Source organism: Silurus meridionalis, chromosome 8 (assembly GCF_014805685.1).
Source record: "Silurus meridionalis isolate SWU-2019-XX chromosome 8, ASM1480568v1, whole genome shotgun sequence".
Lineage (NCBI taxonomy): Eukaryota > Metazoa > Chordata > Actinopteri > Siluriformes > Siluridae > Silurus > Silurus meridionalis.
In genome coordinates this window covers 12,972,925-12,986,755 of record NC_060891.1, presented here as the reverse complement: position 1 = coordinate 12,986,755, position 13,831 = coordinate 12,972,925, and positions in this window count along the sequence as shown.

The window sequence follows — 13,831 nt, the reverse complement described above, 5'->3', positions numbered from 1 at the left end:
ATAAGTATTGCAGCTGAGACATCTCATCCATAAGCTACTACATCTAACTGGTCCGTGCTGTAGAATTGCACATGAAGCATTAAAAGTCCACAAACATAGGAACATAGAAGACCTGTGCTTACACGAAAACAGCAAAAAGGAGACGAACAAGCATCCGGAGATGTTCACTTAATCAAGGGAGCCCTGCAAATAGCACTATATATTAATAAATAACATTGCTGAGGACACAGCTATGCATTTCTATTCATTGCTTTGTGGTTTGTTTGAATAAGTGGACCAGAGTCATCGTCAGAACAAGCTATGGCCCCTGATAGCTGGGTTGAGGCTTACTGAGCTCATTTGAAATGCTAATGGCCAAAGAGACAGCTGTTATCCCGTGCTGAACACAGTGTCACCAAGCCTAGCAGTGAAAAACAGAGAGAGAGAGAGAGAGAGAGAGAGAGAGAGAGAGAGAGAGAGAGAGAGAGAGAGAGAGAGAGAGAGAACCAAGATTGGAAATAATTAGGTTGCCTTATTATTTTTTTGGCTCTCGAATAGAAGAGTAATTTGTCTTACAGTTTAAATATAGCAAGAAAAGCACCTCAAAACAGGGATGGGCACATAACAGGGATAAACAGGTGACAAAAGTCTTCACTCTGTTTACAGTAAAGCATAAAAAATCAATAAGTTTGGCCAAAGGTAACTTATCAGCAGAAACCTGCAGTAACAATAGCAAATTTAGAGAGCTCTTAATTTAGTGCTCATTCACTCGGGCTGCCTTATAGGCTGTGAGTGGCTTCCAGAGTGATTGCATGAGTGAGTTCTTGTGGAGATATGGACACTTGTGAATACTGTGAGGGAATAAAGTGTATATCTATGCATAAGTTTAAGAATGGCTTTTTTGTAGTAGCAGTTGGAGGAACCCATAGATGGAAAAAATAGATTAAAATTCTGTTTCTGTTCCATTTTATAGCAGCTGTGTTTTCTACGATAACACAATAACTATTACCCTTTAATTCTGACATCAATCATCATGCCAAATACTTCACACCTGTCAATACATGTATCGTAGAAGATACAATGCATGGAGAAATAAAGAACTATTCTTTATATTTATGTGTGATTCAAGGATTTAAAGGTTTTATTTGTCACATACAGGGTACGTATACATACATTATTATTAAAATACTTAGTGTTGCTTAAACATTACATAACACAAAGAATTTAAATAATAATGTATGTATGTATGTATATGTACCCTGTGTGTGACAAATAAAACCATTTATTTTATAGCCTTTTTATATTCAAATAAAATGTTTTTGAAAATGTTTGGAAAAATTAAAAATAGTGAGAATAGTGAGGTGGTGCATGAGATGGAAAAAGACTAAAGAAAAGAAATCTTTGGTCAAATTAAAATGATCATGAAAATTCATAAAAAGCTCATTATATCATAATATTAATTAATTAATTAATTTTTGCAAAAAAAAAAAATATATATATATATATATATATATATATATATATATATATATATATATATATATATATATATATATATATATATATATATAAAATTTCAGACACACAAAATCCTAAACTAATTAATTAATTTTAATTAAAATAACCAAACCAAACCAAACCAAATAAATAAATAAATAAATATATATATATATATATATATATATATATATATATATATATATATATATATATATATATATATATTAAATTGCAGACACACAAAATCCTAAACTAGCTTTTAAACACAGATTTCGGGAAAAATACTTTTCGAATGCAGAACGCCATAAAATAAGACATCTGTAACACAAGTGAAACAATGTTGATGTCACTGGGACAAACACAGACCTAAACATTTTGTCACTTTAACTAATGATAAATTTACTTAATAAGAAATTTTTAAAAAATATTTTAATTGTATATTTTCATACACAAACAAATGCAAGAAGATATGTGAGTGGAAAAATTAAACTAGGTTTATTAGGTGACTATTTTATTTACTATTATGACCATTTATGACCATTTACCATTTTCATGACTATTCTTCTATCTAAAATGAGATAAAGGACCTGCCGTGTTCCCATTTTTGGGGGAACAATATAGATTTTATGCTATACACATAGATTGTTAAAATTTAGTTTTAAGTTTATTTGAAAGATATTTGTATTGGTTGATTTTTTGCTATTTCCTGTTTGATGTATAAAATACTGACACCAGCGTGCACACACAGTGACTGCTGCGTCCTCAATTAATGAGTGGAATGTTGTAGAAATGTATATATTCTTATTTTTATCTTTCTCTGTTTTAATTTTATTTTAAATTGTCATGTTTTTGTGGATTCATACTTTCAGTATAAAACTATTCACACCTGTAAATAGTTTTAAGAAATGTGTGAAAGCACATTTCCTGTAAAACAGGAAATCCTGTGTTCGTTTTTCTTTTACTTGGTTTAGATTTTGAGATCTCAAACAGATTAACTTATTTGTTTCCTTTAACTGACATTAATTAGTACACTTGTTCCAAGTGCAAATCACATACTGTTAAATCATTAGTAATATTTACTTATGCAATTGACACATTAATTATTGCTAATAATAATTATTTTTATACCAAAAATGTAAAAAAGTAAAAAAAAAAGTTTATAATAAATGTCACCATAATAGTTTGTTTTGTAAAATATAAAAATGTACAGATAACGCTGAAAGGCAAATTAAAAAATGTAGACCCAGAGACCAGGGTTCAGGCTTTTGTGTCATTTTTGGTGAATTATGTGAATTTTTTATAGATTAAACAAAGACTGAAAAAAACATCCGATAATATGTGTTCAAATTAATTTATGCCATTGTTAAACATCACACATGGTTCATAAATACTGTGCTTCATAGGGAGCATTAGTTTATTTCTATATTTAGTTTATTGCTAAATTTTGTTTCAGTTTCCTCTTGTTTATGTTTGCAACAATGACCCCATCGTACAGGACTTAATTTGATTATTCCTGTGTGAGCAACATGGTTTATTGTTAAAATTTTACTAATTATTTACTGTGTTTAGAAAATAGATGCAAATGTTTCATTTTGGGTAGAGAATTCGTCGCTTTAGAAGTAATTAAAAATATTTCCACAATAACTACACAATACCACAATAACATATTTCATCTGTAAGTGGTATTACATGAAAACTTTATAATAGACATTGATTCATATCAGAATATTGCAAAATACCCAACCATTAACCTACTAGACATTTGTGCAGTCTGTTGGCAAAAAAAGTGTGAAATAATTAAGTAATGCTTTTACTTCTTTTGTTTGTTGACTCAGTGTGTGTGTGTGTGTGTGTGTGTGTGTGTGTGTGTGTGTGTGTGTGTGTGTGTGTGTATGTGTGTGTGTGGGGGGGGCGGTGGTCTTGAGAGATCTCTTAACAACTCCTTCATTACTGATGTAATTACACTGGCTCTCTTCAGTGCATGCACTTTCCCCTCTTAATCATGTTTACTCAGGTCACAATTGGGAAATGAGGTGGAAAATTGTGTGTGTCTGTGTCTGTGTGTGTGTGTGTGTATGTGGGTTGGTATGGGTGTGTCGGTGTGTAAAACAGCAAGAGAAAGTGTCCTAGCCAATGATACTTGGGACAAGCCGTGGTAAGGCAAAGTTCCTCTGACTCTCTGTTCCTCCCTGTCTCCACCCTGTGGGTGTTACTATTCATCTCTGCACAGCGTTGCCTTGGATCATTATAGACTGGCTGCTAGAGTCAGTGAAAGGAGGAATTAGCTGGGAACACAATCCCGGCAACCTTTGTGACCCTAGGACAAAGACTCAGCTGCCGGGGGTCCCAGACGCCTAAACCAGCCCGTATGTCCAAGACAAAACTGTTACAATGGCCCAAACAAAGGGAACATGGTGGGTGAGAGAAGAGCTAGATGATTGTGGGTGTGTCTCTGAGGAATTATTTAATGTTCTGGCTATTTGTGCTCACTTTGCAGAACTGCTTTTGCCTAACACCACTCGTCTACAACTGATATTGCAGTGATTGCAGGCCACCTGTTTATCAGAATAGTTCTCATGTATACTTGTCTTGGTCTCTTGTTCTCTTTCTCTCTCTCTCTCTCTCTCTCTCTCTCTCTCTCTCTCTCTCTCTCTCTCTCTCTCTCTCTATATATATATATATATATATATATATATATATATATATATATATATTTATTTATAAAGGGGAAAAGCCTTCCTACTGTGAGGATTCTAAGCAGCTCTTTGTGTCTGTTAAGTGTTGGAAGAGCCTCTCTCTGTCCATCTCTCTCTAACTCTCTGTCTCTCTATCTCTCTCTTTCTGTGTATAGAATTGTATCACTTACCACTGGGAGGGATCTGGATTACGGTGGGCTTGGCCTGTGACCTTGTTCTGCTGTCTGCTAGTCAGCTGGATGCAGATGTAAATGAATGTGTATTGCTTCCCCAATACACATTTTCTTTTAAGATTTTCAGTTTTTTTAAAACAAGCCTAGACTATTATGTTTGGCAGAGGCTATTCAAGAGCTTTTGCCGACCAAAGAAAGCACTTATATCTGTTCTATTACTCAGGAGTTATAATAAACAAACAGAAATCTATTAACTTTTAATTTCTCTTCCAAACAACACAATAAATAAAATAAATAATATTCTGACCTGCTGAAAAATACAACTATACAACACTTTTTTATGAATTAGTACTTAGGCGTACACATAAACAGCCTCTGTTTAATATATGATTAGCTGTTAATTAAAGTGTTAGTTAATTAGTAATATTAGTATTATTACAGTACCAATGCCATTACTTAATTGCTTTGATATCACATGATCCAACTCAAATTTGTGGCTAACGAAAACAGGATGATCAGGATGATCTGAACCAATAATCTGGTACTGGGTTGATCAATATCCTTTTTTAGTTTTTTATGTTTTTGTTAATGTGAAGTTTCCATAATGTAAACAATTATGATTATTAATATCTATTTAAATATGACTCAGTTGGACTCAGTTGGTAAATATATATTCAGTTTTATATAATACACTAAATATTATGGTATGCATTAATTCATTATTTTGAAACCAATACTTAAGCATTAAAGTATTGTTTTTTTCAAATGTTATGATAACATGTTTGATGCACACTTAAAAATTACACAAAAGGTTTATCAATTGTCTAATTCAGTAAACTATATTTTACTTATTATTTCATTCAGTAAACAATACAACACCCTGCACCTAATAATAATAATATTAATAATCAAAATAATAATAATCAAAATAATAATAATAAGATTTTATTTCTTGAAAATTCCAGGCAGTCCATAATCAGTAGTTAAATTTGATGTGTCATGTGTTTGTTAGTCATTCAATAAAAGTGTTCAATTTAATTATAATTGCTGATAAACAACCAATGTATACATGTAGAGTATTTATTTATTATATGTACAAACTACATTTGTATTTATTGTCTCTTTGTTTTGTGTTGCTTAAACTAAATGTTTGCCCACATGCACTTTATGTAGTGTCCTAGTTAGTTTGGTGTTATCATGTGTAAAACTGAATGGTTCGTTTTATTGTCATAATTAATCATTATCATATTTGACGTATACATATATGTAAATGTATATTCAATCTGAAATGACAGTTAAAGTTTACCTGACTTCATGTAAGTCATAATGTTAATAATTAAAATAATACGGTTTTATTTTCATTACCTTTCCATTTCTAAAATATTCAAAATAAAAAAAAGTCATCCAAAACAGACTTATTTAAATGTCAATTTCTAAGTAGAAATTTTACATAGAATCCCAGATTATTAATCGATTAGCAATTTGAACAAAGGTTTTTTACATTCAAAGTGTGCTTTGGAAGAGCTTTTTTTGTATTATTTTCATTCCCCACCAACTTCAGCCTATTAGATTAGTTTTTTGAATATTGTTAAATGTGTCTCTTTATTCACAGTGATTGAAAATTGCTCTGTATATATTACATTTGAGATTTAATGTAAAATATGTTTATTTTTGCTTAAAGGTTTTGTTGTATGGTGTGTTCTTGCCAGCAAAGGATATTGATATAAATTGGATGTCAAAACTCACTAACAAGGAGCAAAAAATTTAAGGTTGGCCATCTAATTATAAGAAATCAAAATTTTGAATTGTAAGACCTTTAAAAACCTTAATAAGAGATATACTGAAAAATGTAAAAAAAAAAAAAAGAAGAAAAAAAAGAATTAAATGATGTAATAAAATAAATAATGTTAGCCTGTTGGCTTTGGAAAAAAAAAAGATCTAGCAGTTTAGAATAATACTGCAATTAAAAGGAAAATGAATCTGATAGATACAGTAATTAAAAAAAACAGAGGATGAATGAATGAATAAATGTGTAAATGAATGCTTACAGCACTGTATCAATATCAGAATGAAAGACTGCATCTTTTGTCAATAACCACTGTCCACCTTATTGAATGCTTTGCTGAGCCATCGCAAATGTATTTTAACTCAATACTGGCCCTTTTTCCACAATATTTTTTTTAAGGTTCAAATTATTGTATACTGTAATTGTAGCAACTGTCTTTGCATGTGTAATGCTACTGTCTGGTTTATTATTAGCCTTATATAGTTGTCACTTGCTTACCCTCTCTGTCCTCTCTAGCTATTTTTCTCGCTCTACCATGATTCTTCTCTCCTGTTCAATCCTCTCTTATTAGTGGGCCCCCAGCTGTTTGGCGGCCAGGATCAGAGGCTGCCTCTATTAGCAGGGTCCATTTGTTGAGCGATTGAATCGCTCTCAGCCCTCTGCTCTTCCATGGCCTCTAACCCTCTCTCTCGAGCTCAGCCTCTCATAAGGGCCTCTCATAGGCCTGGCACACAATGAAGCCTGATAGAAGAATTCTTCCTGAGATAAACCAGATGCTAGGTAGGTATGAAAGAGTGTCTGTGTGTTTGTGTGTGTGTGTGTGTGTGTGTGTGTGTGCGTGCGTGCGTGCGTGCGTGCAAGTGTGTATGTCAGAAAGAGAGAGAGAGAGAGAGAGAGAGAGAGAGAGAGAGAGAGAATTACTGAGAGAAAGGAAGGGGCAGGAAAAAATCTAATATATTTACTGCCCTGTTTTATTATCAGACACCCATTTTTTATGATGTCAGCTCTCTTCTAACTCTGTTTTAAACTCTGTTTAGTGCAAGCATCCTCAACTTCCAGCAGGTGGCATGCTTGTACAAGCACAGAGAAAAAGTCCCAACATCATACCCTCTCTCTCTCTCTCTCTCTCTCTCTCTCTCTCTCTCTCTCTCTCTCTCTCTCTCTCTCTGTCTCTCTCTCTCTCTCTGTCCTTTCTGCTTAAGCAACACATTAAGCAAAAATTCTTTCACCGTCTAAACAGAATTAACAGAAGTTATAAGACTTGCCTAAGGACATGCTCTCTGCCATTCTGTTTCAGATTCTCTCTCTCTCTCTCTCTCTCTCTCTCTCTCTCTCCCAAATCTCCCTCCCTCACTTCCTCCTTCCACCTTCACTAACACTTGAGAAATAGTGGACCACCATTATCAAGCCAGATCATACAAAATGAAACAGTTTTCTTTAAGTACAATAAGTGTTGGGCGTTCCGTTTTAGTTTTTGATTTTGTGTGTGTTGGGTGTGTGTGTGTAAATTTCAGCTAAATTTTACTGTATCTCTAGCCACCAAGCCTCTGCAAGAGAACTCTAGATGGTTAGCAGACTTTGGTTAAAGTGCTCTTGTAACCTCCTCTCTCTCTCTCTCTCTCTCTCTCTCTCTCTCTCTCTCTCTTGTTCTCATATTCTGGCCTGCCCTCAAGAGATGTCTTTCTGCTTAAGGAAAATGGTGCTATGGTGTTCTGCATGGCTGCATCTGAATGTGTCTCTTTTTTCCATTTTTAAGGGGCTCACTTGACCGCCCCTTTCTGGCACACTGAGAGACAGATGAGAGAGGTTAGAGAGCTGCTCAGAACTGTCACTCACCCGCACACTGACTCTGCTGGGAATCAACCACCTCTGTCTCCCCACTAGCCACACGCAATGAAACAATACTGTCATCCTTTTACACAATTGGGTCACAACGATTTATTCAGTTTATATGTTCCTTCTGTGAACTTCCCCTGGACGGATGTTTAAATTCTTTGGCTTGACAGTGATGAAGTCTTATCTTGTAGTGTTTCTTTCTTTGATTGTTGCTGTTCTTCTGTCAGCACAAGCTCCATCGCCATGGAAATGATCAAGACTCAAGGCTTGTTCTGGACATCTTTTTTAAACTGGTGGGTTTTTTTTCAGTCTTTACCTGCTAAGTTTGGGGAAATCAGTAACTCTCAAAAGCCTTTCTGTTCCTGGCTGAAAGCAGTAGAATCTGAATAAGAACCTGTTGTTGCCCATCCGATGCAAGGTTTGTTGTTTTGAACACACACTGAAATGTTCCAGTCATGCCACAATCAGTCACACTTTTGCTTCATTCTCATGTATAATGTAAACATTAATTGATTATCATTTGGTTTCTAATAACGTAAAGAGTGAGTGTGCATTTCAGTGTCCATACGGGTTTCCTCCAGATTCTCGGGATTTCTCCATCTTCCCAACACCTTGGCTAATCGGTGGACCGATTATGCTAAAATAACACTAGGTGTGAATGATTCAGGGATAAACTCCATTCACCACAACCCTGACCTGGATAAAGATAAATAAATATACACAGGCATGTACACACAAGGCCAGTTTAATGCATATTATATTCAGCTTTCAAAACACACAGGAAGCAGCTGAGCCACTGGCCCTGGGGAAAACACTTTAAGGGGGCTTTTTGTTAAAGCAGTGTTGGGTCATATCTATAGAAGTTCCAGGGCTTTGTATAGAGAACACCACTTTTATCCTTTCTAACCGCTGACCCACTGAGATTGAGACTGAGATTCAAGGTAATTGTGCTTGATGGGTTTACATATCAAAGGTGTGTTTTTCTTTATGTGCAAGTCTGTGAAGGTGTGTAATTTGTCTACCTTTTCACACTCTAAGGTCCTCACCTCACTTCTATTTCTTGAGAGGAAATAAAAAGACTGTTGCATTTCACATTTACTGTAACTCCATTTCAATCAATCAGGCCAACTGAACAGCCCATATGTGCACAACTGGGAAAAAATTATATGGTATTTTATATGGCACTAGTGTGGAGAATATGCAGGATATGCAAGTCTGCCAGTTTAATAAAAGGTCGCCCTGAGCCAAAGTTCTGGTTTCAGTTTAGGGGTGACTTCTGAACCAGTCTAATTTATTAATTTCATTCTTAATTGGGTTCATAGAGAAGACAATATCTTTAATACCTCCTGCTTCAAAACTTTCAATTGTACCTCTGGCCTGGACTTTGCCAACTCTTCCGTTAATCCTGATTGTGATTTAGTGTGATTGAGTGTCAGAGGGATGTAGGTGTTGTCGGAGGCAAAAGACAATACAATTAAATGATTAACACACTACGGGACCTCCGACAATTAAAACTATTATGGAAATTAAAATGACATTATGTCACAGTGGAGAGCTGATGATACCCGTGTTGTCTTTTAAAAGCAATTTCCATAATTCCAATAATTGAAATCATAGCATATTCATCCATTTACCGGGTGAGGGGGGCTAAGAGCGACCACTAATGAAACCCAATCATTAGCATCCAAACAAAGTAATTGGCTAGTCCTTTATCTTCAAAGATAGGTGACAAGGCACAATCACCCCCCTCCATCAGAATGCAAAAACAAGTAATTAAACCGTAGACAACGATGAACCCGGCTCAGAGCTCCTGTGCTGCGCACGTTTGAAAACAGCACTGATTGCCTTGATTAAAAACCTTACTGTATCCTCTGGTGTTGTTTGTGGTTTTACTTTTTTTTAAAAGGATGGGGCACAGCAGGCTCTGCAGGCAGAAGAGAAGTACGATTAAGGGTTTAGAATCTCTTTCTGTCTGAATGTCAGAATCATTGCATTATTTTTAGCAACAAGAATAATGTGCTCGTTTACACTGTAGTTTACTAAACGTCTTTCATGCTTCAATATAATGAAATATAAGTACAAATAGCTGGCCTGGCTTAGTTTTCCTCATCCTACATTATGAGTCTATAGTAGTTTGGTGTAAGTCTTGTTTCTAATAATTCTTTATAATAATCTCTGACTGACCTGGTAAAAAAACATCATACCAGGAAAAGATAGAGACAGTTTAGGGGATCTGAGAGGAAGAAACAAGTGAGATGAAAGAAGAGCCAAACAGACTGTTAAAAAGAAGGCATGCAGATATAAGGAGCTAAAGTATCATTGTTGTGTTTATCTTATAAGGTCATGTCCCACCTGTGGGACTCAACTACCCTGAAGGTAAGGGCTTCTGGACTGGAGGAGCTTCAGCCCTTTTAAAAGACAGTCAAGACCTTAACGCTAAAGGCCAGAAAAGGGAACAAAAACCTTGACACAGCCTTTTTCTCATTAGCACCGTTCTGCACTTCATCTTCACCTCGCTCTTCACTTTTTCCATCCGCTTCAGGCTCCTTCTCACACAACCTCATCTTTGTCTGTGTGCTTCCTCCTCACCTCCCCCCCCATTGACAGAAAACAAGCACATGCAGCAGTCTAAAACTCACTGGTGGTAGAAGGCCGGCTTCTCCTTTCTCTCTACTCTGTCCACGCTCTCTAGCTCTGTTGATGAGGCCAGTCTGCACAAAAGATACACAGAAGAGTGTTGACCCCAGTGCCGCCTATAGCATCTTCTTTCCTATATACAAAAGTCTGCCTGCATTCTCTAAACATGCATTTTCCCCCCTTTCTCTATCTCCGTGCAGGGCTTTCTTTAATGTTCTCCTTCACTCTCTTACACAGGCACTTCCATTTTGGCCTTCCTGCTGAATGAAGGAAATGTCCTTGGGTGTCTTATTTTTTTCTTCTTGGCAAAATGAATTGATTCATTACACACTCAGTACATACTTGATCTGACCCTGTGACAGGATAGTGTGTGTGTGTGTGTGTGTGTGTGTGTGTGTGTGTGTGTGTGTGTGTGTGTGTGTGTGTGTGGGTGTGTGTTCATCTGTGTTCACCAGTACAGTACCCTTATGCCTGAGCTCACCTCTGTCTAAACCAAGCTGACTTCTAAGTGTGTAGCACAGGAAGGAGATAAATATATATATGTGTGTGTGTATATATATATATATATATATATATATATATATATATATATATATATATATATATATATATATAGAGAGAGAGAGAGAGAGAGAGAGAGAGAGAGAGAGAGAGAGAGAGAGAGAGAGAGAGATTAATTCAAAAGCCTTCAACAGGTTTGCGGATGGGGAACCTTACATCAGGGGCTGATTTCATAAATTGACAAATGATAATAATGAGAAGCACACATGAACAAAGTGAAAAACAATGGAACACTGAGGATTTATATTTTGTTAAATCATTATCTGTTCGCATTGTTTTAAAAGAATACACAACAAATTCCATGATTATGAAGGATACAAAACTCCAGTACAATGAAGAAGAAAACGAAGCAGGTACCCTTCAGCCCCTCTTACCTGCAAGTATGAATGTTTTTAATTGCTGGTGATTTTTTTACTTGTTGCAGTTTTGCACACCTCAAGTAAACTCATTGGTAAAAAAAAATAATTAACCAGAGTGAAAAGCCAAAGAAGAATGGGATAAAGGGAGACAGAACAGAGACAGCAAAGAGAAAGAAAGACTAAAAGAATGTGTTTGATTAGAGCTAGCACTGCTTAGCGTTTAGCTGCAGAAGTGCTATTGTGTATGCAGTATCTTCTTGAGTGTTCTAGCTCACTGGAAAAAGGAAAATGTGCAGAGTGACATTCTCTAATCAGATACAGCAATCAGAGGCCCAGAAGCAGCATTACGCCATTTACAACTCCTTTTAATTTATAATCAAAAATTGAGCTGCAGGAAGGGAGAGAGAGAAAGTGCAAAATATATGAAGAGAAAAAACGGAGAGGTGCAGGTCATTACGTTTCTCTTTTACTGGGCAGATGAGAGCAATGAAAATTAATCAGTGGCCATTAGGCTGTATTTACTCACCACTGTGGGGGATGTGATCAGGCCCGCATTTACTCTAAACCCCCTCGCTATTTCTCACTGTCTCTTTTCAGGTTCTCTTTTGCTCCCTATCCTTCCATCAACCCTGTGATGGATAATCTGATGCATATTTCTCCTTGAACTCTCTAATGGGGGTCAGAGAAGAGGCAGGTGCAATATGCACTATAAATGTTTGTGTGTGTGTGTGTGTGTGTGTGTGTGTGTGTGTGTGTGTGTGTGTGTGTGTATGTGCTTGTATGTATGAGTGTACGTGTAGGTAAGTGCGTGACCTAAACTGCAAAATAATGAATGAAAGTGGCGTGTTAGATGAGGTAATGTTTTCCCCAAAAGAGTTTGGGTTTGCATGGAAGGAATATATCTGTTTGCATTGTGTGCTGTTGTACCATTATGTGTGTGTGTGTGTGTGTGTCCCAAAAAACTCACACAGGAAGCAGGCTCAGTTGATTCTCTCTTAAATCAGCCACCTTTAATCTCTGTGGAGGACTCATCCAGGATGTGTTAGCCCAAGCCAAACACTACTAAAAACATCCACAAATCACCTGTGTCCACTGCTTTCTGCTGCACTATAGTTAAACAGCCAACTGTTAGTGCTTCATCGCATCATGCTGGACTGGTCTTCTGACCTGCATTCAGGAGTGCCAACTTTCTACACTTTCATGTGCAAGTGTAGGATGGTTCGGCAAGCGAGGCGGCACTTGAAAGGCCTGGCACTGCCGTCCCACACCATTACAGCACAAAACCTCTTTAAACTGCTGATAGCAGCACAAAAGAGCCAGTGGCACACTCTATATGGCCGATAGGAGCAAACAGTTAATGATGTTTACTCAAGATTACCAGCCTCTCTCCATTAAACGTGGCTGCCTTCAAGAGAAAGAGAACAAGAGAGGAAAAAAGAAGGTTTGTTGTTTAGTTGTTTGTTGGGTGTGACAGATCCCAGAAGGAATGTCACTGTCTGGGTAAATGATTGGCCCAAGATTCATTGTGAATGTTTAATCCCCAACTCACTACACAGGTTATATAGTTTAACCGTTGGAAGGAAAATGTTTTGTAAAGCCTAAATCTGTATGTGTATTTAAAGGTCTAGAGCTTGACACTGAACCCAGTGCAATGAGGAATAATGTACTATATATGAACAGTCAAGGGTGTGTATTGGGAATCAAATATGATAAGGTAGACTTTGACATATGGCCAGTTCTGCCCTTCTTAGAAGCATATACAAAAAAAAATCCAAGGGCCTGTTATTGATGTTCTTTTGAAATGTTATATGTGAGTGTATACATTACTGGGTGGGAGGTGAAAGAGAACGCTGTGTCGTTTGGATCCTTGGGCAGTTGTCTTAGCAACTCACAAGTGTCTAGAGGAGGGATAAGGGTAGCTGGGTTGAATAGCAAGCAGGGCTAAAAAACTTGGCAATTAAAAGCAATAGAAGTGACAATTAATTTTGTAAGAGAGCATACAGAGTGGTGTGCCCTTTTGAGCATGCTTCATACTCACCCTGTTCACAACTTAGCGCTTTAACCCATCCACGATGACCTCTCCACTATTCTCTTCTGTACATCAGGGCCCAAGTGCTCTTTTTTCTGCACGGTTACTAAAGAAAGTGAAAGCAGGTGCTTAGAGGTGAGAATCCACTAGGATGGTCATTCTCAGGATGTTAAGATGGTGATGACTTTTTCATTCTGTCAACTCTAGGAGGGTTTGAGGTTTCTGCATACACAAATTCTTTAAAGACAACATGTGGACCATGTTTTTTTTCCTCT